The following is a 23,823-nucleotide window of genomic DNA, read 5'->3' as shown; positions in this document are numbered from 1 at the left end:
AAAATCCTTGACTGGTCAGGAACCTTCTTTGCCCTGTGTCAGTCTCTCTGGCTGCCCAGGTGTCATTCCACTATCCAAACACATGTTTGCGAGGTTGGTGAAATTGACAATATGTGTTAATGGGAGCATGAATGATTGTCTCTCTCTTTGTTAACCTCTGTTAGGCTTGTTACCTGTCCCCAGCCTTTTGCCCTTATATGCTCGAGCCCCCATAAAATCCTGAATAGAATGAGGGGCACTGACGATGGATAAATACATAACATAAAATTTTTTAAAAAACAGCTTTTTACATTCTGTATATTAATTTTACATCGTGTACCTTAACTTGGATGTGTATATGAAGACAAAAGAAAGCAAAATTGATTGTTTATTTATTTATTTTTTTCGTGTTACATGCACGTATAATTGCAGGGATAGCTCAGTAGGTATAGTGATGGCCTCATGATCGGAAGGTCAGGGATTCGATTCCCCTGAATGGCTACCCTGAGGCACCCCTGAGCAAGGTACCGTCCCTACACGCTGCTCCCCGGGCACCCAATGGCTGCCCACTGCTTCACTGAGTGAATGGGTTAAATGCAGAGAGGAATTTCCCCATGCGGATAAATAAAGTATACATTATTATTAACAAGGATAAACTAAGTACCCACAGTCATCCTTATGAATACAATTTCAAATGGGAAAATATATACACTCGGTTTTTGTGTTTGTATGCTTCATACATGGAGGTATAGGAGTATAGCCACCTAAGATGACTGTGTTGGAGTGGTTTTGCAATACTACTACTACTGCTACTACTACTAATATTAAAAATAAAAAGAAGAAAGTGTGCAATTTTAGGGCCAGTTTCACGAAGTTCACTATATGTTTCTCTACAGTATATTGTAATTACTGGCTTCATGTGTAAGTGTATGTCAGACTTTTTATCTAAGATGCCAACCACAAACACATCTTGTTTTTCCTACAAGAAAATCAATTGTAATCTGTAGCAACATTTAAAAGCTCTAAAGGGTCAGGCTTGCTGATCTGCAGGTTTTGGATTTGCACACAAAATATTTTTCAGACATCATTCAGATGTTGGATAACTGTGGCAGACTTCTTCAACGCACAAATCAATAATGATGAATATGCAACATATTGTTATGTAGTAGTAAGTTCATTGGGCTGTGAGGGGTGGGGTCATGCAATTGCAATGCAATGCAAAATATTGATCACTGTTGTCGGTGTAAGTTTGGTAGAATAATTGTAAAATTCAACTAAGTTTAATAATAATAATAATTATGTTTTCCTTTCCAGATAAAGGTAATACAATAAAAAAATCTACTAAATCCCTCTTCTACATAGGCCTGTTGTGTTAACTTCAATATTGAATATGAAATAATCTCAAAATGCAACAGCACAAAGCACTGTTGATTTAAAAATTAATGACTAAATATTATCCTACAACATTTTACTCATCAGGTTATACAGATTCCTGCGCTGTGTGTCACCCCATTTTAGCCTCATCTGAACATCTTGAGTTAACTTTTCCTGTACTGAGATCAGCTGCAAACTTTCAAGTTTAGGCGTAGTAAGTATTTGAAAATGACCGAGCTGTCTAATGTGTTCTGTAGCATTGTGTGTCAGAGGTTGTTACCTGTGAATGAAGCAGGGAATGAAGGGCAGGTTTTAATGTTCTGTAGGAACATTAGGCATGTAGGAGTGTACTGCTCCTCCGTATCAGCCCAGAAATCATGCATATTACATATTTTTCACAGACACCCTTCATAGCAGGGCCTTCTTATTGTCTTCAGTGTTAAAATAAGAATCTGCAAATCTCACCTTTGTAGGAAATTCTACTCTCCTTCCTAGTCTGTACTGTCACAGGACCACAAGTGCTGAAAGTGAAATTCAGTTTCTGATTCTGTAGTTGTTTGTGCTGTTTTTTGGTTCAAGACACAAGAAATGCAATATGTAAGGCAAAACCAGAGTTTGTACAAGTCTAATGAGCTTGAAAGGCAATATTTGGTGTGACCACCTTTGATCTTCAGCACAGCCTGAACTCTGCTTTGGATTTTGGCTGCCATTTCTTCTGTTCTGTGTCAGGATAATACCACAGTGCTTCAATAATGTTGATATCTGGGCTCTAGGGAGACCAATCCTAGTGTTCCATTCTGTGTTTTCTATCCTGGTATGCTTCTACTGCACTGACATTGTGTTTGGGATCGTTGTTGTGCTGAAAAATGAAGCCACTGCCAATCAAGACGCAGTGCACAAAAATGGCACAACCGAATTTTTAGCTAATTGCCCTTTGCTCTGTTTTATCTTTGGGATTTGTCATGAATTCAACTAAAAACTGTTTGTGGCAGGCTTGTAGTAACAAAGTGCCCAAAGATTTGAAATTGGTTCTTTGGTAAGTTGTTGTTTTGTATAGATCCAACACTGGTTCATCCCTCGAGTTCAGTGCATTTTTTATGTTTGAGTGATTCATAAGTTGGTGTTAAGTGGCATAAACACCTGTCTTGGCTTGAAAACTGTTAAAAAAGATACAAGAAAGTCTGGTTCCTTTGAAGCAAATATTTAATTTCTCTAAATTTATACCTCAATCATCTATTTGGTTAACAGATCAGCTACAGCTTTAAAGCTGTTAAGCTATGTTAAATGATAATACATATGCTAAAATGATACATTTCAAGGTCTTTCTAAAACAATGCAATAAAAATATAGTATAAACCTGTATTATCTCAGCAGATCATAATATCGTGTGATGTATTTCTCACTGTAGTGGGAACATTTCCAATTCACAGTACTTTTGCAGAGCACGGTGATATAAAGACACACAGCCATCCAAACAAACCCTCAGACAGTTGGCTTTTGTGTCTCAGGGTGAGAAACTACATTTACCCAGTGAGGGTGCTGAGCTGAAACAGTAGAAGAACTGCTACCCCGAGGGAAATACACCACTGGATCCCCTTCTAGACTGCAGCAGTGATTAATGTTTGTGTGCTGAGCTCGTGTGTGTGCCTGTGATCATCACAGTGGTGAATGAGAGCTTGTGTGTGTGCGCATTGTTGGAGGTGGTGAATTACATGCGAAACAGACAGCTAAACCCTTGAGGAAAAAAAGTCACTTGCATCCATCACTCTGCCTGGTAGCTCCCTGGATCTGCAGCTTCAATCCTTCCTTTTCGCTCTTGTCATATCTCTGCGTTTAAAGCCACTCCGTTCTCGTCCCCCCCCCACCACCCGTTTCTTTCTTTCATTGACCCTTGAATTGCTTCAGTCTCCTCGTTCTCCTGTGGTCTCCCCCTCTTGCCTGCTCTCATTGATTCAAGCTTTAAACTTTCATTCTCACTCACTTACCCAGGAGGTGAAGTTGAATTACAGTCATTACCTTGCTGTTTCTCTGCGCCCTTACTCACTCTGTACCTGTCTCAGCTTTTCTGCTTTCTGCTTGCTCTTTGGGAGGACTCCATGCTGTTCCAGTCTACCACTCACATTTATTCTATATTGGGAGGTGGTGGAGTGGATGGTGAGGTCAGGCCTTCTTGTTAGCACAACCACCACCCAAGTGGCCAACTCGTCACAAACGTCTCACTCTCTGGCTCCACAAGGTGAATCCGTTTTTAGCCTACACAAACGCAGCGAGGGCCAGTTGTTTGTGAGCTGCTGTTGCTACGCGACAAAAACATTTTGTCTTAACTTGAGTATTTTCCAGTTGTCTAGTTTTGACAGTGTTTCTCCTTTAATGGACTAAAGCGAATACCTCTAAGAACAAATCTCATTAATGTGAGCCGCTGCTTATCACGTCCATTATATCCAAAGATGTTCTGTACTTTCCAGTTATTTACTTTCTTTTAAGCTGGAGCAGAACTTCTGTTATGTTTGAGGCGCTGCCAAATGCAAAGTGGGTTACATTACTGCGTGAAGTTTTGAGCAGACTTGTACAGAACAGAACATAATGTGGAAGATTTAGGTAAACAAATAGGCTCCTTTTCGCAGACCTTGTTTTGTTTTGTTCTGTTTTTTAATCTACATGCAAAAAAAGTATTCCCATACACTATCTGCCTTCAAAAAAGGGGAAAACTTCACTACTCTATATGTTGCCAGGTTTAGGCCTCCTTTTTAAACAAAGACATTTAGGAAAGTCTTCAAATCATCAAGTTAAAAAGCCATTTCTGAACTGGATAGTTGTTAATGGTATTTCTTGGGTTCAGGTTGTGAGATGATGTCAGTGGAAGGTTTGTGAAAGTAAATGAATGCAAATCGTGTGCATTTACGTGTGTGTTGGTGCCTTGGTGAAGGGTGAAACAAACCCCTAGCTCAGTGGGGGTTTGGGAGCTTATGAATCTGGCACAGCAGGAGTTGGTGGTGTTTCTGTCTGATGTTTGGCTCTGTGGGAGGTATTATATAGTTGACTCAAAACTTCTTTCACTTATTTAAAATGTATTCTAAGGGCTCAGTTTTACCAAACATGCTGTAAACTGAATGATTTGAGAATGTTGATAGAGGATCTATATTTTATAAAATGTATGTTAATTCTGATTAGTTTTGAGTACAAGCTTACCTGATTTAAATGTGGCTAGTGTCATTCAGTAAACAGCAGCACCAAGTTTCTAGAGGTGCTACTCGTCTTAGATCGCTCCATGGAAATCTAATTCCAAGAGCATGTACTGTGCTCTGTGCAGGTTCTCCATGAACCTCAAATGCAGACAGCATACATGTACTTTTGTTTCAGACTCACTGATCTCATCGTTGATAAGAGCTGGATTACATCCACATCCTAGAAATTTTAAGGAGTTTGCAGTAGAAACGTTTACACTTTACCAAGCCTGAACGCATCACATCAGGTGAGAATGGGAGTGTGTTTATCACTTTTTATACATTCTTCCCTGTGAGTACCTTGAATTTCTCCACAGGGCGAGTCTGTCAATGCAGAGTTTACATCCTGAGGTGAGGGAAAACATTCAGAGGAGGCAGCCGGACATTTGGTGCATGTCTGTTTGCTATCTTGTGCCAGTTTGGCCAGGTTTTTTTTGGCAATACCAACATAATCTTTGCTCACCACCTGGATCATTTATCAGATTTGGCTGTCTGCAACTTTGCCTACATTCCAAAAATAAAAATCAAGGTGAAGTATTGACAGATTGGAGCACATCTACTGCCAATCGTAGCGGCACAAGTGCAACCGTACAAAACTGGAGTTCTAGTGAGAAATCAAAAATAGCTGAAGTTGACGTCGGCCAACTTTAAGTCAGGCCTGGCTTTTGATTTCTATAAACCTTTTCTCAGAATGCTTTGATCACACTTCATATAACGAAATATGTTACTTTAAAATGTCTGACCAGTATAGTTAACCATACTTAAGCCACCCTGGTCTTTTTTTAATTCACCGTCCTCCAACCAATGTTATGTTTGTGCTGCTGCAACAAGCATTATCATTGGTTTTGCTTGCAATAATGTTTTTTTGTGTGCTCCCTGGAAAATTCACTCTTTGTATATATTTACATTTTTTCTCTTTTGTTTCAGCTGAGGAAGTACTCCAGATACCATTTTTTTTTAGTTCACATTACTTTGCAATATGCTTTCAGTATTTACATTTTCGTGGTCCCGTAATAGTGGCATTATTTTCCTGTTTGTAGTGATGATGGATATTAGTCTCCAAGCTAAACTTACCCACACAGATGGTAGATTAAAAATCATGAAATGCATTCCCTGGCACATGTGTGAAAGAAAACGGCAAGGACAGATATTACCGTTTAACTATGAGGACCTCGTTGTGATTTGAAATGAGCTGTGTGTAACTTGATTTAGTAAATCAATGATATTGCAGTCACAGCCATTTCTTTTGCCATATTTTAAAAGTAAATTTTAAGAAACTTCAATAAGCCAATCTATAAATCTCTATTTAAACAGCATTCATAATCCATTTATGAATATATTTGCTAAACTATTAATTAGCAAATGTTTCACTTAAGGAGTTAAAGACTTAGATCATAAGTCTGCATCAACATCTGTTGACAGCACAAACAAATGTGGGCGCGGTGTCCATTCAAGGTCCAGATATCACCACCCACTAATAAACTGGAAACAGCAGAGTTAAAACAAGATGGAATTTAAAGTTAAAATGACTTTTAAAGGCCAGTTTGCTTTGGAAAGGCATTTGATAGAAGTGCCTTCTGTGTAAATATCTTATGTAAACCTGTAAAATATAATGCGACACAACGTGACAGCTCTCCGATGCACATGTATATAGAGTTAAAGAAAAAAACACATTTACCTCCCTAAACTTTATTCAACTCTTCTTTATTATCATAGGTACTGCAACTCCCAGGTGTTGCTTTTTGAACTTTATTACAGTTCATTATTAGTTATTATAACTGCACGGTAGGGATATCAGGATCTGTTCTAAAGTGGTTCACCTCATTTCTGGAAGATAGGACGCTTTTAGTTTCAGTGGGAAACTTCCAATCAGACGTGGCTAAGCTTCTATGTGGAGTTCCACAAGGTTCGGTTCTAAGCCCCCTATTATTTTCACTATATATTCTTCCCTTAGGCCGGATCATTAGCGGTTTCAAAAATATTTCCTATCATTTATATGCGGACGACATCCAATTATACATTTCTTTTAAATCTTGGGAATTAGACAAGCTATCCACTCTTATGGACTGTCTTAAGGAAATCAATCTTTGGATGACAAACAATTTTCTGCAGTTGAACGCAGACAAGACCGAGTGCTTAATCCTAGCCCCGGAGAATATCAAGCCACAGATTAGTCAACATCTGGGTGCTTTTTCATCGTCGATAAAAGCCACTGCCCGGAATCTTGGGATAATTTTCGACCAATCTTTGTCCTTTGATGTCCATGTTAAATCCGTGACCCGCTCTTGCTTTTTTCACTTAAGAAATATTGCCAAACTCAGGACTATTGTCTCCACAACCGAACTGGAGATGCTTGTCCACGCCTTTATCTCCTCCCGGCTGGATTATTGTAATGCACTCTTTTCCTGCGTTTCTAAGGCCTCACTAAATCGGCTCCAAGCGGTTCAGAATGCTGCAGCAAGGCCTTTGACCCATAGCAATAAATTTTCCCATATCACTCCTATACTAAAATCCCTGCATTGGCTTCCGGTTGAGTATAGATATAAGTTTAAAATCCTCACCTTTACGTTTATGTCTCTACAAGGTGGGGCCCCCATCTATATCTCGGAGCTTCTCCAGCCCTATTCTCCAAAGCGAACTCTTAGATCCACTGATAGCGGTCGTCTATCTATCCCACGGACTCGTCTGAAAACAAAGGGGGATCACGCATTTCAAACCCTGGCTCCTATACTGTGGAACGGTTTACCCCCCCCACTACGCACCATCGACACGGTGGCTTCTTTCAAAAAACAGCTTAAAACTCATCTGTTTAGACAGGCATTTGGGAAATGTTAATGCGTAACATGTTGTTTTATTTTATATTTATATTGTACTATTGCTTGTTTGATATGCTTTTATACTTTCTTTATGTTGCTATATTGTTTGTTTGACATGTTTTCTTGTGAAGCACTTTGTAACAGCGTTTTGTCTTAAAAAAGTGCTATATAAATAAATTTTACTTACTTACTTACTTATTAATATCAGGCTATCATCCACAGCATGTCTTTGTCCTGTCTTCCTCCCCTCACCCTAGGTTTTCCTTCCCACTTGTCTCATATGATTGTCGGGGTTTTCTGTGTTTTTGCTGTAATACTGTAGGGTCGTGACCCCACAAACAAAGTGCCTTGTGGCAACTGTTGTTATTTGGCACTGTATAAATAAAATACAATTGAACTGAACTGGATTAAATTGAATTGAAGGGTGTACTATAAAACACAAAAGCGGGTCTCATTTTACCTGTCTAACTCTCAGACGTACCTTATGCTGAACACATAACCTGGTTAAGGAGCAGCTTATGTTCTGGCTTTGAGTTTCAAATTGGGTTGAAATTCCACATTTTCCCTAATTCTTGTATTTACAGCATGTCCTAAGGGTAATGGTGGGTTAATACATTTGATCTACATTTGACCAACATTTGGCAAACATGCAACAAGCCTCAAATGATTGGCAGTTCATACTTTCCATTGTGTTGTCCTAGTATACATATTAATTGCGTGATGGAGAAAATGTATAAATACTGATATAGGTCATTCTTTTCTGCTGCTAAGTCTCTTCTACAATGTTGGAAGTGCATCTCCAGATTATAAAACCGATCAGTTTATTTACCGCTAAGAATGCAGACGGAATCAATAAAATTAATTTCACTTTGAGCTTGAACTAAAGTGACTTTCATGTCTCGTTTATTATGCAGGACAGTAACGTTAATGTGTCAAATTTAAAGTTTCAGAGCTCTAATATCATGTTAGAAATACACAGCAGCATTAGATGAATTAACACAGTTTAAAACATTTATTTCATCACTCTGTATTCTAAATCAACAGATTCATGATTTTCTGCTGCATTAATTTCCTGTGCACGCTCATTTTTTATATGAGCGTGCACAGAACCTGAAGCGGAAAGCTGGGCTTAATGAAGAAAGTTGGTAACTGCTATTATCATAGCTGTTTTCTCTGACTGGTTTTAGGGTTTCTCAAGCCAGCTAAAAAAAGAACGCGTGGCTTTGTCAAACTTCGTTCGTAATACATCCCTCAGATGTTTCTCTCTTTTCTGCAGTTCAGCTTGGACTGTTTGTGTTGACTGAAAAACCATTTTACATTCTCCTCACTGTTTTCTTTTTATCTCCTTATTTCAGAAAACAAACTCAGCAAAGATCCCGCAGTTGTCCTTTTGGATAACAGCAGCAACAAAAACCCAGAAGTCTCTTAGCTAACTCCACTAGAACCCATTTAGAGAGTTGGAGGTGTGTGTTTTGTCTGCTGTCTCAGATGGTATGATTGCTCTTGAAAACACTCGATTGCTGAAATACCTTGAGAGGTGGTGTGTGTGAAAGAAGTAACAGGGTGTCTGTTGGACTGTGGATAACAGGATATGATCTAAAGCATTGCCTAGGATGAGCCACTCAAGAAGTCTGACTACTTCACTTGTTTTCCCTCCTGCTGAGAAAATGATCTTTGTGTCTCCTTTCAGCAGAAAGCTACTTGGGAATAGTAGTGCAACATTTTGTTGTGTACATCTCTCCAACACAGAGGTTAGCTACAACAGACTGCAAGTGTGTGAATGTTTCAAGGGGGCTCTGTGTGGTTTTATATTGCTCCCATGAGAAACTGCTGGCAGTTCTTTAGGTGAATTCATTGTGGAACAACTTCTGCTTTATGGCAGTTTTTTCTCTTCCGATTCCTCTCGAGAAAAAAACCCTTATAGATATACTTTTTTGTGTGTAACATGCCTACCTACAAGGTTAGAGAATGACCTCCTGCAACAACATAGACTGCAAACATGCACCAGCAGATACACACATGGTTTATATTTACTATGACTGTATACAGTAAAGGGAATACTTGCTCCCCTGCTGAATTTGTACAAAGAAACCAATGGTCTCTAATGTTTAGGGTACCTTCATTATAATTGAGAAATCAAGCAAAAATCCAGAAAAAATACATTATACCCAGGGTATATCACTCAAATACATGCAAATCAGTTTAGAAGCATTTATTTAGCAAACTGTTAAAGGAAATCAGTGTTAGAGACTTCCACAATGGGCTACAAGACCATCAACAAGAAGCTTAGTCAGAAGGTGACAAATGCTATTTGTAGGTGGAAGCAATATAAAATGACCATCAATAGCCTTCATGCTGGAACTCAATGCAAAACCTTGTCTCAAGGGGTGACAATGATCATGAGAAAGGTGCTGGATTAGCTCAAAACTACACAAAATGAGTTTGTTAATGATCTGAAGACAGTTACCAAGAACACCATTGGTAACACATGATGTTGTTATAGACTGACATATTGCAGTGCAAAGTCCCCCTGTTCATTAAGGCACATGTGCAGGCCTGTCTTAAGTTTGCCAGTAAAAATCTAAAAGATTCAGGGAAGGTTTGGGAGAAATTGCTGTGGTTGGATGAAACCACTGTCCTGTCTTTTAGCTTCCACCCTGGCATCAATGACTGCCGTGTTTGGAGGAAGAGAAATGTTGAAAATGACCTGAAGAAAAAACCCCCAAAGTGGAAACATTTTTCTTTATGCTGTGTTTTTTTTGTTTGTTTTTTTGCTCTGGGGTACCTCATTACATTGAGGAGTCAATGTACCACAAAATCTGAGGACCAGAGCCTCCGTCCCTCAGCCAGAAGAATGAAGATGGATCATGAATGGGTCTTCCAGCCTGACAATGACCTAAAACATAATGCCAAGGCAACAAAGAAATGCCTGAAGAAGAAGCAGATGAAGGTCATGGAGTAGCTTAGCAAATGTCCACCCCAAATCCTGTAGAAAATCTGTGAATGGAGCTGAAGCTTTGAGTTGCCAAATGGCAGCCAAGAAACCTAAAGGATTTAGAGAGTCTCTGTAAAGAGGTGAGGACTAAACTCCTATTGTCTATTTGCAGCATGTCCACTCCTTAAACAACATTCACATCACATCAAAGTACTCATTTTGAGGGGTTTTCAGGTCTGGAATCTGTCATGTCTCCCTCAAATAACTGCCTCCTTTAGGCTGGAGAAACACTTTATTTAACTAACACATGAGACCAGGCTCAGGATACTTATCTGTGTACCGCTGATGTTGAAAGCTTCTTTCATAGAGTCGGAGGGTAGAAAATAAAGAAAATAAACATCAGTAACATTGGTATTTTTCATGTAATCTTCAATACTGTGATGGGAATAACGGCGTTACAAGTAACAGCATTACTAACGGCGTTACTTTTTTCAGTAACGAGTAATCTAACTAATTTCTATTCCTATCGTTACAACGCCGTTACAGTTACTAACAAGAAAATGCGGTCCATTACTATTTTTCAACAAACAGACAGTTGAAGCTGTGTTCATCTTACCGCACTTTATATCAGTTGCACAGAAGTAGCTGTAAGTAATCTGGACGCTACAGCTTTAAGCAGCTGCGCGCTCCCGCGGACGGTAATCACGATCACTGTCTAGCACAACACCTGGAGCTAAGGGGGCAAAACAATCGCATGAGTGCTGCTGTTTGACTGAGGAAGAATAAAGTAGTTGTGGTAAGCCAATCACATGACCACTTAAAGACAAAGCAACAAGGTTTATAAATTGTGTTGATAGGCCACGTAAAACCAGAGTCATGTCTGTCCCGTATTCAGCAAGTGAAAATAAAATAAACAATAAAAGGTGAATCAAATGGACCATTACGGCAAGGCTGGGATGGTTAATTTTGTAAAGTAAATCCGTTGGGCATCTTTCTTCGCCTTTAGACAATGATTCTGATGGCAAAAGAGCCAAACGGGACAGGCAAAAAAAAAACCCCCAAAAAAAGTCATGATAAACAATATATACGCGGCATTTTTTCCTCAATGGTTTCGTCACGTTTACTGTTTAAGGACAGCGCAGCGAGCACGCTCTGCTTATGAGCAAAGAACAAACAAACAAAACAAAACAAAAAAAACAAACAGGGGAAGTTTTAGGAGTGACGGAGAGAGAGAGAGAGAGAAAGCAAGTTTTGAGATGTGAGAGATTTGTGACGTTTAGCATGTTTGGAGCGTGTAGTTAATGTGTTGTCTTGTGTAGTTAGTGTGTAGTGTTGTGGATAGTTTTGTGTTGTGTGTCATAACAATGAGGCGACTGCTGTCTCCAGGTAGAAACAGGAGTGATACACCTGCTGCTGTCAGACCTGCAGGTATCAGGCTGTGATGTTCTCCTTTATAGTGGACAGAAATTATTTTTTTGGAGTGGCACAAATAATTTGTTTGGCATCTTATTGAATGCAGAACAGCTGATTGTTCTGTAAATAGTTTGCAATGGTTATTTAAAAAATCAAGGTAAAAGGATAATGGATGCAAATAATTATTTCTGTTTGCAAAACTTGTGCATATGGTTTTAAAATTGACAATTTATATTTGCATTTAAAGTTATGAAATATGATTCATTAAACATGTTTGTGGTTGTTACAGTAAAAACTTTTTCTACTCTGATTTTATGTTTTTTGTCTGATTTTAGATCAATTGTGTTAATACAGTGTGTCAAAATGAAAACATAACTGTAAATTCAGACACGTGAGGCTGTGCTGAAAACGATGATACCAAACAAGGCAAATAAACTGTTTTCAAAGGTGAAATGTGGAGTGAAAATCAAAAGTAGTTAAAAATGGCCAATTATACCCTGGACCCCAGAGGGTTAAACGTTTTTTTTTTAAAGTAACGCAATAGTTACTTTTCAAGTAATTAATTACTTTTAGAATATTGTAACTCAGTTACTAACTCAGTAAATTTTTTGAAGAAGTAACTAGTAACTATAATTAATTACTTTTTCAAAGTAACTTGCCCAACACTGCTGATGACATTCAGACAGTTGCTAAGCTTAACCAAATTTTATTCATGTGTCTATCAAATTTCTCAACCACTTACCCAATTCAGGGTCGCAGTGGATCTGGAGCACATCCCATCTGGTTTTGGGAAAAGATCGGGTACACCACAGATAGATCACCAGTTCATCACACTGTGATCAATGCACCAGTGTATCACCAGTGTATCAATGTAACATCATCCTTTTCTCTAAAATCAAGTCACACATCTCAAACAGCAATTTAAAGATGTCGTCACAACTCAAGTCTAAATAGACTTACTTTTGCCCCTCTAGGGATAAAAGTACCCAGTACACATGCACAGCCAGACACACACACGTCTCACATTCTTCACTGACCAGCGTTGTGACACAAATATCTTTATCAAGGTCGAAATGCGATGACAGTAATTGTTACAGATTACTTGCCAATATAGGCACCACTACAGCAGGTATTACAGTTGTTAGGTCTGGATAATAAGATGGTGTGTGTGTGTGTGTGTGTGTGTGTGTGTGTGGCTCCATTCACCTTCATTCATCTCATGCCTCTTCAAATTGATGTCATGTTGACTTCACCTACAAGTCCAGTGAAGACAAATGAACTCAGCATTGACTTCCCCTCTGTTTAGTTGATGGATAACCTGACAGATGTCTGATTGATGGCTGATCAGTGATTCCAGTATGGACTCATCCACTCCCAGCATCCCTCACTGAAACAGAACACCTTAAAAAAAAACTGAGCGAATATGTCCACATTTGGAACAAAAGCAAATAAACACAGGAAACTAAAATATATTTATCTGATATTCAGGTCAAATATTTGATATACAGTAACTCTGGTAGGAAGTTAGTGGATGTTTTGTTCTGGGTATATTCTTTTGTACGATCAGCACCTTTAGTATGTATAGCTTTGGTTATGGGATATTTTTCCCATAAACCTTTTGCATTTTTCATTCAGCTTGAGTATATGTAATAGAATTGTGAAAGAGCAGTTTAACCATGAATTATTTTAACCAAAGAACTAATAAAGAAGGAAGAAAAAAAACTGCACAGGCTTGTATAGAATTAAAACAATGTGATTTGAGAGGTTGGGGTGCTTTCAAATTGAGTGCATTGATTTGGATATCACGTAATTTATACAAAGATAAGCCTTGTTTCACAGAGAATAGCTTAAAGATGTTTTTAGAAATATTTCTGAATGTAATCCATGCAACATGTTTTAGATAAGTTGGAGCAGAGGCATAACAAAAATAAAAACACTTGGTTTTTCTCTGGGCCCCAGGTTTATTTAAGACAGCGTCAGGAAAAGTGTAAGACTATTCAGTGGTTTGCTCTAAAGAGGACAGTGACCATCAGGCTTTTTAACATGGGCAGTTCATAAACTACAGTATGTAAGCCTTGCTTCTAACTGTGAACTCTAACAGTTTAGCCCTCCCCCAACCTAAAAGTCAGTGCGAATGGATCCTTGGGTCTGTTTGTAGACAGTGTAAAACGTGGACGTAGCCACCTTGATGTCCAAATCAATCTTCAACAACTGTTTGGGTCGTTGTAGCAGGCTCTAAACATGCTTTCTAATCATGCAAATTTTGCCATTTTAACACTGTAGTTTGTTTATGTGGATTGGACTTCCATCTGGAAGCAGACTTAGGTGGCACCTAGAGATAATGCAGTATTTGCCACTTTCAGGTTGGCTCAATTTTCTTAACTCTTTCTCTTTTTCTGCCCTCGAGTTGCTTACAGTTTTATCTGATAGTTTTGGACTGATAACACTATATAAACAGAAGAAAGGATCAGATTCTAGGAGGGGGAAAAAAGAAGGAAATTGATTTTTTTTTTTAAAAGATGGTCCTGAAAACACTAAACTAAAACTATTTCATATTAGGTCCCTTGTCTTTGAATCAGCAGTCTGGGCAGCCAACCTGATGTCACAGCATTAGGTCCATTTTACGCTTTGCAACCAACATCTCAAAGAGCAAATTCTGCATTATTCTTAAAGAACTATCTTCTACTTACGTCACCCTTATCCCAAATCATGTACAGTTTTTTTTCTCCTCGTGCACCGTGTCACGCTGTTCCCATTACATTGATTCCCACCAGGGAGCTGCTCATTGCTGCAGCAGCCTCACACTGAGCAGTCAGATGGTGCTTGTTTAGGAAAGTAACAAGTCAAAATTACAGACACCCTTCTTCTCACAGCTTCCCAGGATGCTTCCCAGACTGACCACTATTCTTCATGGAACATTGCCATTTTGTAACCACTTTTCCACACGAGCCCTCTCAAGTTTTGAAGCATATACAGACATGCACCCGATGATAAACATTGTGGTGTTTTGCAAAGTGACACAGACCACGATTAAGCTGCCAATTCACATGTGAGCTGAATCTGATATGAGGTTATTTGCTCGTCACCATTTTTATTTCATGCAATATCTCCATTATTGTGTCTGTTTTGTTCCTCCATGTAAAGCCTGCCCAGCTGCTTCATTTGGTACTTAGCTCTCTTTGATGTAGACAAATGCACCAATCAGTAACCCGCTCTTCTAATTATCCCAGTCTCTGTTGTGTGGCAGGCAGGGACCTGCCCCTTCTTATGCGGATGACACTGATGGTTGATTCAGCTTCTGTTTTTTTGTCCTTTCTGTTTATTGCAGGCTTTCATTGCTGACAACTGGCACATGATCTGAGAACATCAAATTTGAGGTAATTATTCCCATTGTCTTGTGCTCTGCAACATAGACTGTGCATGAAGGTGACACACACACCTACACACACTCAAGGACTTGTCCAGCTTAAGAGATACATTGCATGGCTTCAGGGGTGACATTATGCTTCTGTGGTGCACATTAACTGGTACAGAGAGAAGTTTATTCATATGGGTGAAGTGACCATTCTGCTTGCTTGCAGGTCAGGTCACTACGTAGCCAGAGTGTTTATCTCTGTCAGCATGCCCTTCACCAAAACTACAGGGCTGCTGCTTGCTCTGAGGGTGGTCATTCTGTCTGTCTGATGATATTATTAATGTGCTTACAGGCAGCGCAGGTTTCCAACATTTTTCATATTTGAACATGTTTCCTTGTTCATGTAAATGCTGTTTCTGTTGGATAGTTTTGTTTACGCACAGTACACGTTTAAGGCAGAGGTATAAACTCATCACACCTGCAAAACACTAATCTTCTTTAGAAAAAGGACATTTTCTAAGAAAATAGTTTTTGAATATATATCCAACTAAAACTGTGAAAACATGGCAACTTAAAAATAAAGAACTAATCACCCTCAGTTCCCTTCTACAGACACTGTCCCATATACAGACATTGCTAAGCCTTGGATTTTATGTGTAGAACCTAACATTATACATTTACTGTGGGTGTGGCCAGTTGATTCTCCCTTTAGCTCTTAGTGGTATTCTCTTGTCTACAATGTAAACTGTAATATTAATGTCAACTGGCAGCACATGTTTTACTTTATTTTATTTTAAAGCTCTGACTTGCCCTAAACTAAATCCCTAAATAACTGTCTATGTTGTGCAAATGTCACAGATTCTGCACGCTTCACTGATGCCAGACCTCAGTCAGTGCTGAAAACAAACACAAGTCTTTTCTTCAGCTTCTAGGTTGGAGTGTGATAAGTGAGCCTCCTCACTTATAACAAGATCAATCTGGAACGTTAGGACGTTGCATTCTCTAATTACAAGATTAGCATTCAGAAATCTTGCACTGCTTGAGCTTCCTGCAATATAAACAGTATTTATGCCCTTTCAGTACACTTGTGGGACACATTTAAACAATTATGAAATATTTATTCCAGTTGTAGGATATCTACAAAACATACACTTTACTGTTTGCATGCATGTACAGTATAAAGGAGGGGGTGCACATGATGGGCAGAGGTTTATCAGTTTGCAAAAAACTGATGAACCTCTTTCTGAATAAAGTTTGTCAACATAAGAATTAGGAAGACTTTTATATAATTTCATCATCTTCAGTACAAAATATCATCAAAAGATTCTGGGAATCTGGAGAAATCTCTGTGCGCAAGGGACAGAAATCAATATTGGATGCTTCTAGTCTTTGAGTCCCTGAGCAACGCTGCGTTAAAACAGGATTCTGCTATGGAAATCAGAAAGTCACATGTGAACGGAAATGCCTCCATCTTCTCTGGACCAAAGTTCATTTGAAATGGACTGAAGCAAAGTCCAAAACATATATCTCATACCACCTCCCATCGAGTGTAAAGCAAATAGGGAGGCAGGGAAAGTAATTTTTCAACCTGAAGTCATCATGCCTGCTTGCTCAGAAACCATAGACACCACACTTAAACATCCTGTGTACTGTGGAACACTATAGTAACCCAAGACGCTTAACCTGGGAAACCAAGCAAACTGGCCTGAAGGGGGTGTTATGCTATTTTATGACAACTGGGCATCCGTTGCCATAAAATATGAAGAAAATGAATGCCTGCTTGGTAACTGATGAATCTGGTATGAATATGTATTAGAACGCATACAATATTATGATGGATAATTGACTGGGTCAGAACATGTTCAAAATCGCAGGTCTTGTTTGGTGTTAAATGTGATATTTAATACCTAGTGAACTTGGTCCTCAGACATTATCCACTAATGGATATTAAATATTTAGATATTGAGTTCATGGTACAATATCATAGCAAATACCGAGTGGTTTCTTTCAGATTTGGTACAGTACAAAGCAGTGAAAGCAGTGGACTGAATGACACCTACACAATCATAGACAAAGAAAAAGGGTTCATGGATATGACAGCCGCTAAAGCAGAGAAAAGTTCTTGCAGAGAAAAGTGAGTTAAAAAGACAAGGCATGAAAGGACAAAATATTTGACGGACAAGTGATCCTTGGGGAGTTGGCACAAAGCTGCCAAACTGAAAGAAGCAGGAATCACACAGATTTCCACTTTAAATGTCAAAAGCTGCCATGCAAATTAGGTGTAATGACCCTCTGCCCTGCCAGTAATAGATGTGTAGCATTTTGGAATGAGCTGCTTTATATGTTGATCTCTTGATTTCTTTATACGTTGATTTCTTTCCATTTGAAGCAATGACAGCATTTGTCATGAGGGGTGGCACGTCTTCTGTTGTGTCACATTTCCCACTGACAGATACGTGGAGATTTCACCAGTGTGTCACTTCCAGTAGGAGGAAAGTACCATTGATCCACGGTGATTGGTGTACCATGCACTAATTAGGGCAAGCTTGAAACAACAGTCACACTGAAAAGGACCGCAAAGGTAGGGAGGCTTTCCACCATGAACCAGTTGTGACCAATTGGATGTTATAAAATTAAAACAGATGATTAAGATCTAACGTTAGCTGAGAGCAGTGGTTCCCAAATAGTATGAAGAAGCATGCTGGTGTAGATTTTGTTTCAACCCTGCATTATAATTCACTAAAAAGTTATGAATACATTTTATATATTTTTCCACATTCCCCAATACAGAGGTGAGTTCTATGCCTTTAAAACAGCCTTAAAAAATCTGTCTTCAGTCTGTTTGCTCAACTGCCACATCGAGTAAATTGCCCATCCATCCATCTTCTTCTTCTTCCCCGGGGCATGGGGGCAGCAGCCTAACCCCCAGCCACCTCCTCCAGCTTGTCTTGGGGAACACCAAGGCGTTCCCAGGCCAGCAGAGAGATATTATCTCTCCAGTGTGTCCTGGGTCTGCCCATCAAGTCCCCATGCCATGGAGTAAATTATTAGAGCATAATTCCGGCCACTAAAAACTGCGAGACACTCTCACAAAACCTACCTGTTTTGCTGACTTCTGCTGGCCCTTATCCACACGCATCATCTGTCAGAAGAAGTTGGCTAATGCCATCCTAGTACCAAACAAGCTGAAGAGGCACTTGGAAACCAAACATCCCTTCTGAGAGACACTTCAAAAGAGCCTGGATCTGAACCAGAAGCAACAAGCCTGCTTGTCAGATGGCGTGAAGATGTCTGATAAGGCGAATTATATACTGGTAAGGTTTATTGCAAAGCAGAGGGAAACTCAAAATAGTGGCTCTTTTAAAAAATTGCAGTTGCAGTGCTAGGTTATCTGACAGTACAATCAACATACGCAATCCGAAAGCACGACATGTTAGACACAGACACAGAGGTTAGTTTGTACAAATATGAAAAGAGATGTGCCTTGAAGTTTTGACCTACCTTTCAGCGTGCCTCGGGTACTTAAAGTTTCAAAACCATTGTTCGTGAACAAAAGGGTCAGGAAATACAGTTGTTTTGATACTACCATTCATATTATATCATTTCATTTATACTATTAAATGATTATAAAATGATTCATTGCCATTTGGCTTATGCTCACAGTTTGATCTGGTTTTAATATACATATTATTTCGAAGGAGCTGTCTGAGTTGGCAACAAACATGGTATATACCAGGGCAGGCAGGACTTTTGTTTCTACCAAGTCTTGCTCATTCTTGCTAATAGCAGTTAGGCTTTCAAAAAGTTTTCATGCCTCAGCTGTAAAAGGATGAAGGGGTATTGGCTTTCCGACAATACCAGGTGGTGCGTGGGCAGTCGAATGGGCAGCATGGAAACCGAAGTTTGTGAATGAATTACTTGGTAACTTGAAAATGGAGCGATGTAGGATGTAGGAATTGATACAACAGGTTTATCTACCAAAAAAGACAAGTTCGGATCTCCGTGATCTCGACCTGAAAGGTCAGGGGTCAAGTTTTCTGAAAGTCTTCTTAAAGTCTTGTGAACTCAAGAAGGAGTTGATGTAGGATTGACTTAGGCGCATCTAGTAAAAATCTCAGACGAGTGAATCTTAACGACCCCAAACTCATAGGTGAACTCACCTACGAACTCACTCAAAGGTGAGTTTGGGGTACTGTTAGGCTGAGAGGTAGCTCGGTAGTCGTTCACTAATGTTGATCTACCAGTCATTTTAAGTGTGTGTGTGTACATGCTTGTGTGTGATTGATATCTTTTAAAAAGTGGTTAAAAGTAAACATATAAAAAGGACTGCAAGATATTCGTGTGCGTGTGTGTGTGTGGGTGGATACATCTAACACATGTTTTGAAACTTCTAAAGACAAAAAAAACACTAAATCTGTTAAGTCAGTAATCAGGTGAGTACATTGCATCACATAATGAAAAACACATGCACATTTATGCACTTTTAATTTAGAGCTATGAGAAGTCCGCTGTGTTTTGGTTAATTACAGAAATAGAGAGTGAGAGGATGAAGAACAAATAAAAATAAAAATATGGGAATGTGAATTTTAAAGGAACAGCGAAAGAGAGACAGAAAGACCGATAGAGGAAGGACTATTTGCTAGTCGTGCTGCCATCATCCTGCCAAGGCAACTCGGAAAATTGCTTTGACTATATTTAGCAACAAAAGACAGCAAGGGTCTGATGCACACACATGTACACACACGCTCCTTGGCGGGGCCGTGATTTGCAGTTGACCGATGATCAAAACAGCATGGTCAGCTGTATCTTTTCACATGCGCGCACACACCCACACACACAGTGGCTGGTAGTTGATAGTGTGGTCTGAAGTGGATCGTGCTCATTAGGTGGGGTTTCAGATTGGGTTCTATTTATAGCCGAGAGCAGGCAGCAGGCTCAGCAGTAGCAGCGGCAGGATGGAGGTGTTTGAAGTAGCACAAGCCTCCAGTGGGCCATCCTAACGAGATGCATCCGGAGCCGATCGCTCTCAGAGCTGCAGGAGTTCGACTCTGAAAGTTAGCCTGGTGTGGCTTAGTATGATCCAGGTCAGTTAAATATAGCACTTTTATTTGACGGGATTTACTTAGTATTGTATGATGAAAGAAGCTATTTCTAACAACTGGCTCTGGCACAATGGATGTAAAATGCCCTGTTGCTATGTGACACAGGTCACTCTATCTTTTCCTAAAAAAATCAACAACAAAAAATCTGACTTTTTTTCCAGTTGTTGCCGTTTGAGTATGTGTTCAAGTGTAGTTGTGCCAGAAAGCCACAATTTCTACTTTTTGAAACTATGTTTCTAATGTTTTTTCCACACTTGCACAGATGGTGTTATATCTGTGGTGTTGTGGTGTTATGTCTGTGGTGTTGTGGTATTATGTCTCGTTGATGACTGTTTTTAATTATAGGTTCATGATTAAGAACAGAACAAACAGATTAGGGTAAGATGATGGGCAACTAGAACAACTTCGCCATCCTTCTGAGTGCAATTCTAGTCAACCATATAAGAATCAGGTTTTTATGTTGCTCTCTTAACTCTACCTGCTTTATACAACATCTGTCATTCACACTAGCACCTTTTTTTTCTTAAGTGCTTGCTATCTAATAATAATAATAATGTATACTTTATTGATCAATGTGGGAAAATTCCTCTCTGCATTTAACCCATTCACTCAGTGAAGCACTGACACTCTGATGGTTGCATCAGAGACTAACTTGAGGATTAACACCTTGCCCAAAGATATTTGGCACCCAGACTGTAGCAACCAGGAAATGAACCGCTAACCTTCCTATTAGTAGATATCTCCTGAATTCTAGCTCCTGAGCTAAAGCTACTCCATAATGTTGGCTGTGCTTTTGTGATATATGTGATTCAGCTGGACTGATAATTTAATGCAAACTGTCCAGCTCACCGACTCTATTGAGCACCAACGCAGAATCAACAGATGGCTTTGATAAGATCTCTCTGAATAATAGGATGTCTTCAGGTGGTTGTAATCATAGATCCAGATTTGCTAAACAGAGTAACAGTTCAGGGTTTCACACAAAGACAGCGGTCACCAAGAAAAACAAAATTCACTTTCACTGTGTTTAAATTAAAATTCATTATTGACAATTAATTGATTATCTGACCAGGAAGCAGATGCAAGCTCTTTTCAAAAAAATAGCTGTGAGCAGCATCGGGTTGGCTATGCAGTTCAGCACAGTTGCCATGGCAATGTTTTTCGGGGTTTGAGGTCCGAAGACCATCTCTGTCAGTTTTTCCAGAGGTTAGATAGTACAGTAGTAGTTACTTAAGCCTTTAAATAGAATCGTACATGGTGGTCATTTCTAGTAGGTTGGTATTTGTCTGACATTATTATGAAGATACAAAAGACAAAGCGTCAGTGCTAAATAGGCAAAGTTCTTCTTTACTGCTGTCAAAGCAGTCAGTGCACTTCTGTAAATAACAGTTCTTTTAATGGTTATTTGAAAATGTAAAAGTCAGGTTGGTGTTTTGTAAAATGAACAATGTCTAGCTCAGAATGATATTCATGTGTTGATAAAACACTGAAACTTTGATGATATTTGTCATATTCTTTGCTTTTTCTGCATACTGGCTGACAGGAATGTTACTGCTTTTGGTTCTAGGTAAAAGTACTAAAAAGATTGATTTTCAATCTATTAAATTATTGCTGTGTAAAATACATAAATTTTACACTTCTTGTCAGTCGACCCAGTAACAGGTTATATTTCACTAAATGCCAACCTCATTTTGTCCCAGAGGAAAAGTCAAAGGATCACAAGAGTCAGCAGGTCTCCTATCCATCCATGTTTTTCTATATTTCAGTCTGAACCGATCAGCGAGCGCTGCCATCTCCCACAGCCGCGCCACCTTTCTCTATCCTAACAACTCTTTCAGGTAGTGCAGCTGGATCCAATTATAGCGATCACTAACAAGCACCTTCAGCAGCTCCCAGTTACATTTAGGGTCTTGCTTGGTGGGTCTAATGTGGCCTTAACCAAAGGTAACAACTTCACTAAAAACCAATGTGATCATTAAAATTGTTTACATCTATGAATCAGAGTGCATTATTAATTTAAAAAAGTCCTTCTGGAAATGTTTAAGCTTTAGTAGTTTCTCAGACAGTAAGAATAGAGTTTTGACTGATCTTGATTTTTCATGTTTTGTTTTGTTAAAAAGTCAAAGTAAAGAATTATAAACTAATTGACAGGGTGATTTTATTTTATTTTTTTAAGCACAACAACTGGAAATGACAGTTTGCCATTGCCATGAATCACTTGCGCCAAGCATTTGCAAAGTACTTCAGCTTGAGTGTTCCTTTTTTTTTTTTGGCCTATCAGGTCTATCAGTGCTTGGTAAGAATCCATTGTACATTCAATGATTTGTGTTAGTCTGCGTAATGCCCCGAAAGGAAAAAAGAAAAGAAAAGAAAAGGCTTTTGTCTCAGTCGTGTTATTTGGAGACTGGAGGTATCGTGACATCAGTTAGAGCACAGACAGTTGAGGTCTTATTTCTAATTACCCCACTGTTTTTTGTTTTTGTTTCTACATTCGTATTACAGTTATTGTTCAAAAACTTTGTCGTCTTTTGTTCCCCACATACAAATGTGGGACTCATGTATCACCACGCTCTTAATTCTCTCTTGACCTTGTCGGAATAAACACAATTCATCTACAGTACAGTACAAACACTGGATCTGATACAAAGGTAGGAACCAGATAAGACTGCAAATTTTACAAGGTATTAACATTTTATGCCATCTCCTTCTACCAACCTTCTCCTCTACAGGAGCAGTTAATCTGGGTTCTCCCTCTAGGGCTGATAAGAAATAGAAATAGGAGGAGGCTATAAAGCCATATAATACATCTTGCACTGCGATCATATAGAACAAGTGGATGAGATTAAGCAGCCTACATGAAATCCTCAGACGTAAAGAAACAAAAAAAGTTTTAAAGATGCATCAAGACGTGAAATATTCTACACTTGGCAGGTAATTAATAAATCAGACTAAAGCAACTGTGTCGTGTATATCAGCTTTTCCTTATATCCAACCTGCTGTTTCATAGCTTCGGTGGATTAAAAAAGAGCAACAAATCCAGTTAAAGCTGGTATTTTAAATACATTCTGGTGTTTTAATTTGTTTTGTAAGTTTATGTTGGCTCAGCTGTGCATTACAAGGAAGAGACGACTGCAAGAGGCAGTTGAAAATCCTTGAAAAGGCAAGTTCAAGCTTGAATTAAGAAGAAACTTGTGTTTTACCTATCTGATCCCAGCTGAAATGCATTGAAGCTCTTAATGAGTTATTTGCTGTAAGTATTTTTATGAATGAACTGCTTTAACTCTGAGTGTTCTGTCAATTTCGTGGATTTTTTAAAAACAGGATCGAAGTAGCTCTTAAATCTTGAAGCAGATCCAAAAGTAATACTGAGGAGGAAAGAGAAGTATACAGTGGGGCAAAAAAGTATTTAGTCAGCCACCGATTGTGCAAGTTCCCCCACTTAAAATGATGACAGAGGTCAGTAATGTGCACCAGAGGTACACTTCAACTGTGAGAGACAGAATGTGAAAAAAAAATCCATGAATTCACATGGTAGGATTTGTAAAGAATTTATTCGTAAATCAGGGTGGAAAATAAGTATTTGGTCACCTCAAACATGGAAAATCTCTGGCTCTCACAGACCTGT

General features: G+C 39.0%; 1 protein-coding gene across 3 annotated transcripts in view; it reads left to right on the top strand.

The window, feature by feature from the left end:
• The window catches only part of LOC113024650 (protein phosphatase 1 regulatory subunit 29-like), a 310,310-nt gene that overhangs the window by 226,624 nt on the left and 59,863 nt on the right, over positions 1-23,823 (top strand). For all 3 annotated transcript variants that reach the window (XM_026171870.1, XM_026171872.1, XM_026171871.1), the window contains one exon: positions 15,070-15,118. The gene's annotated coding sequence lies outside the window, so the exon portion shown is untranslated. The remainder of the gene's footprint in view (positions 1-15,069; positions 15,119-23,823) is intronic.

Source organism: Astatotilapia calliptera, chromosome 6, assembly GCF_900246225.1.
Source record: "Astatotilapia calliptera chromosome 6, fAstCal1.2, whole genome shotgun sequence".
Taxonomy (NCBI): Eukaryota; Metazoa; Chordata; class Actinopteri; order Cichliformes; family Cichlidae; genus Astatotilapia; species Astatotilapia calliptera.
This window is presented reverse-complemented; position numbering and strand designations above follow the sequence as displayed.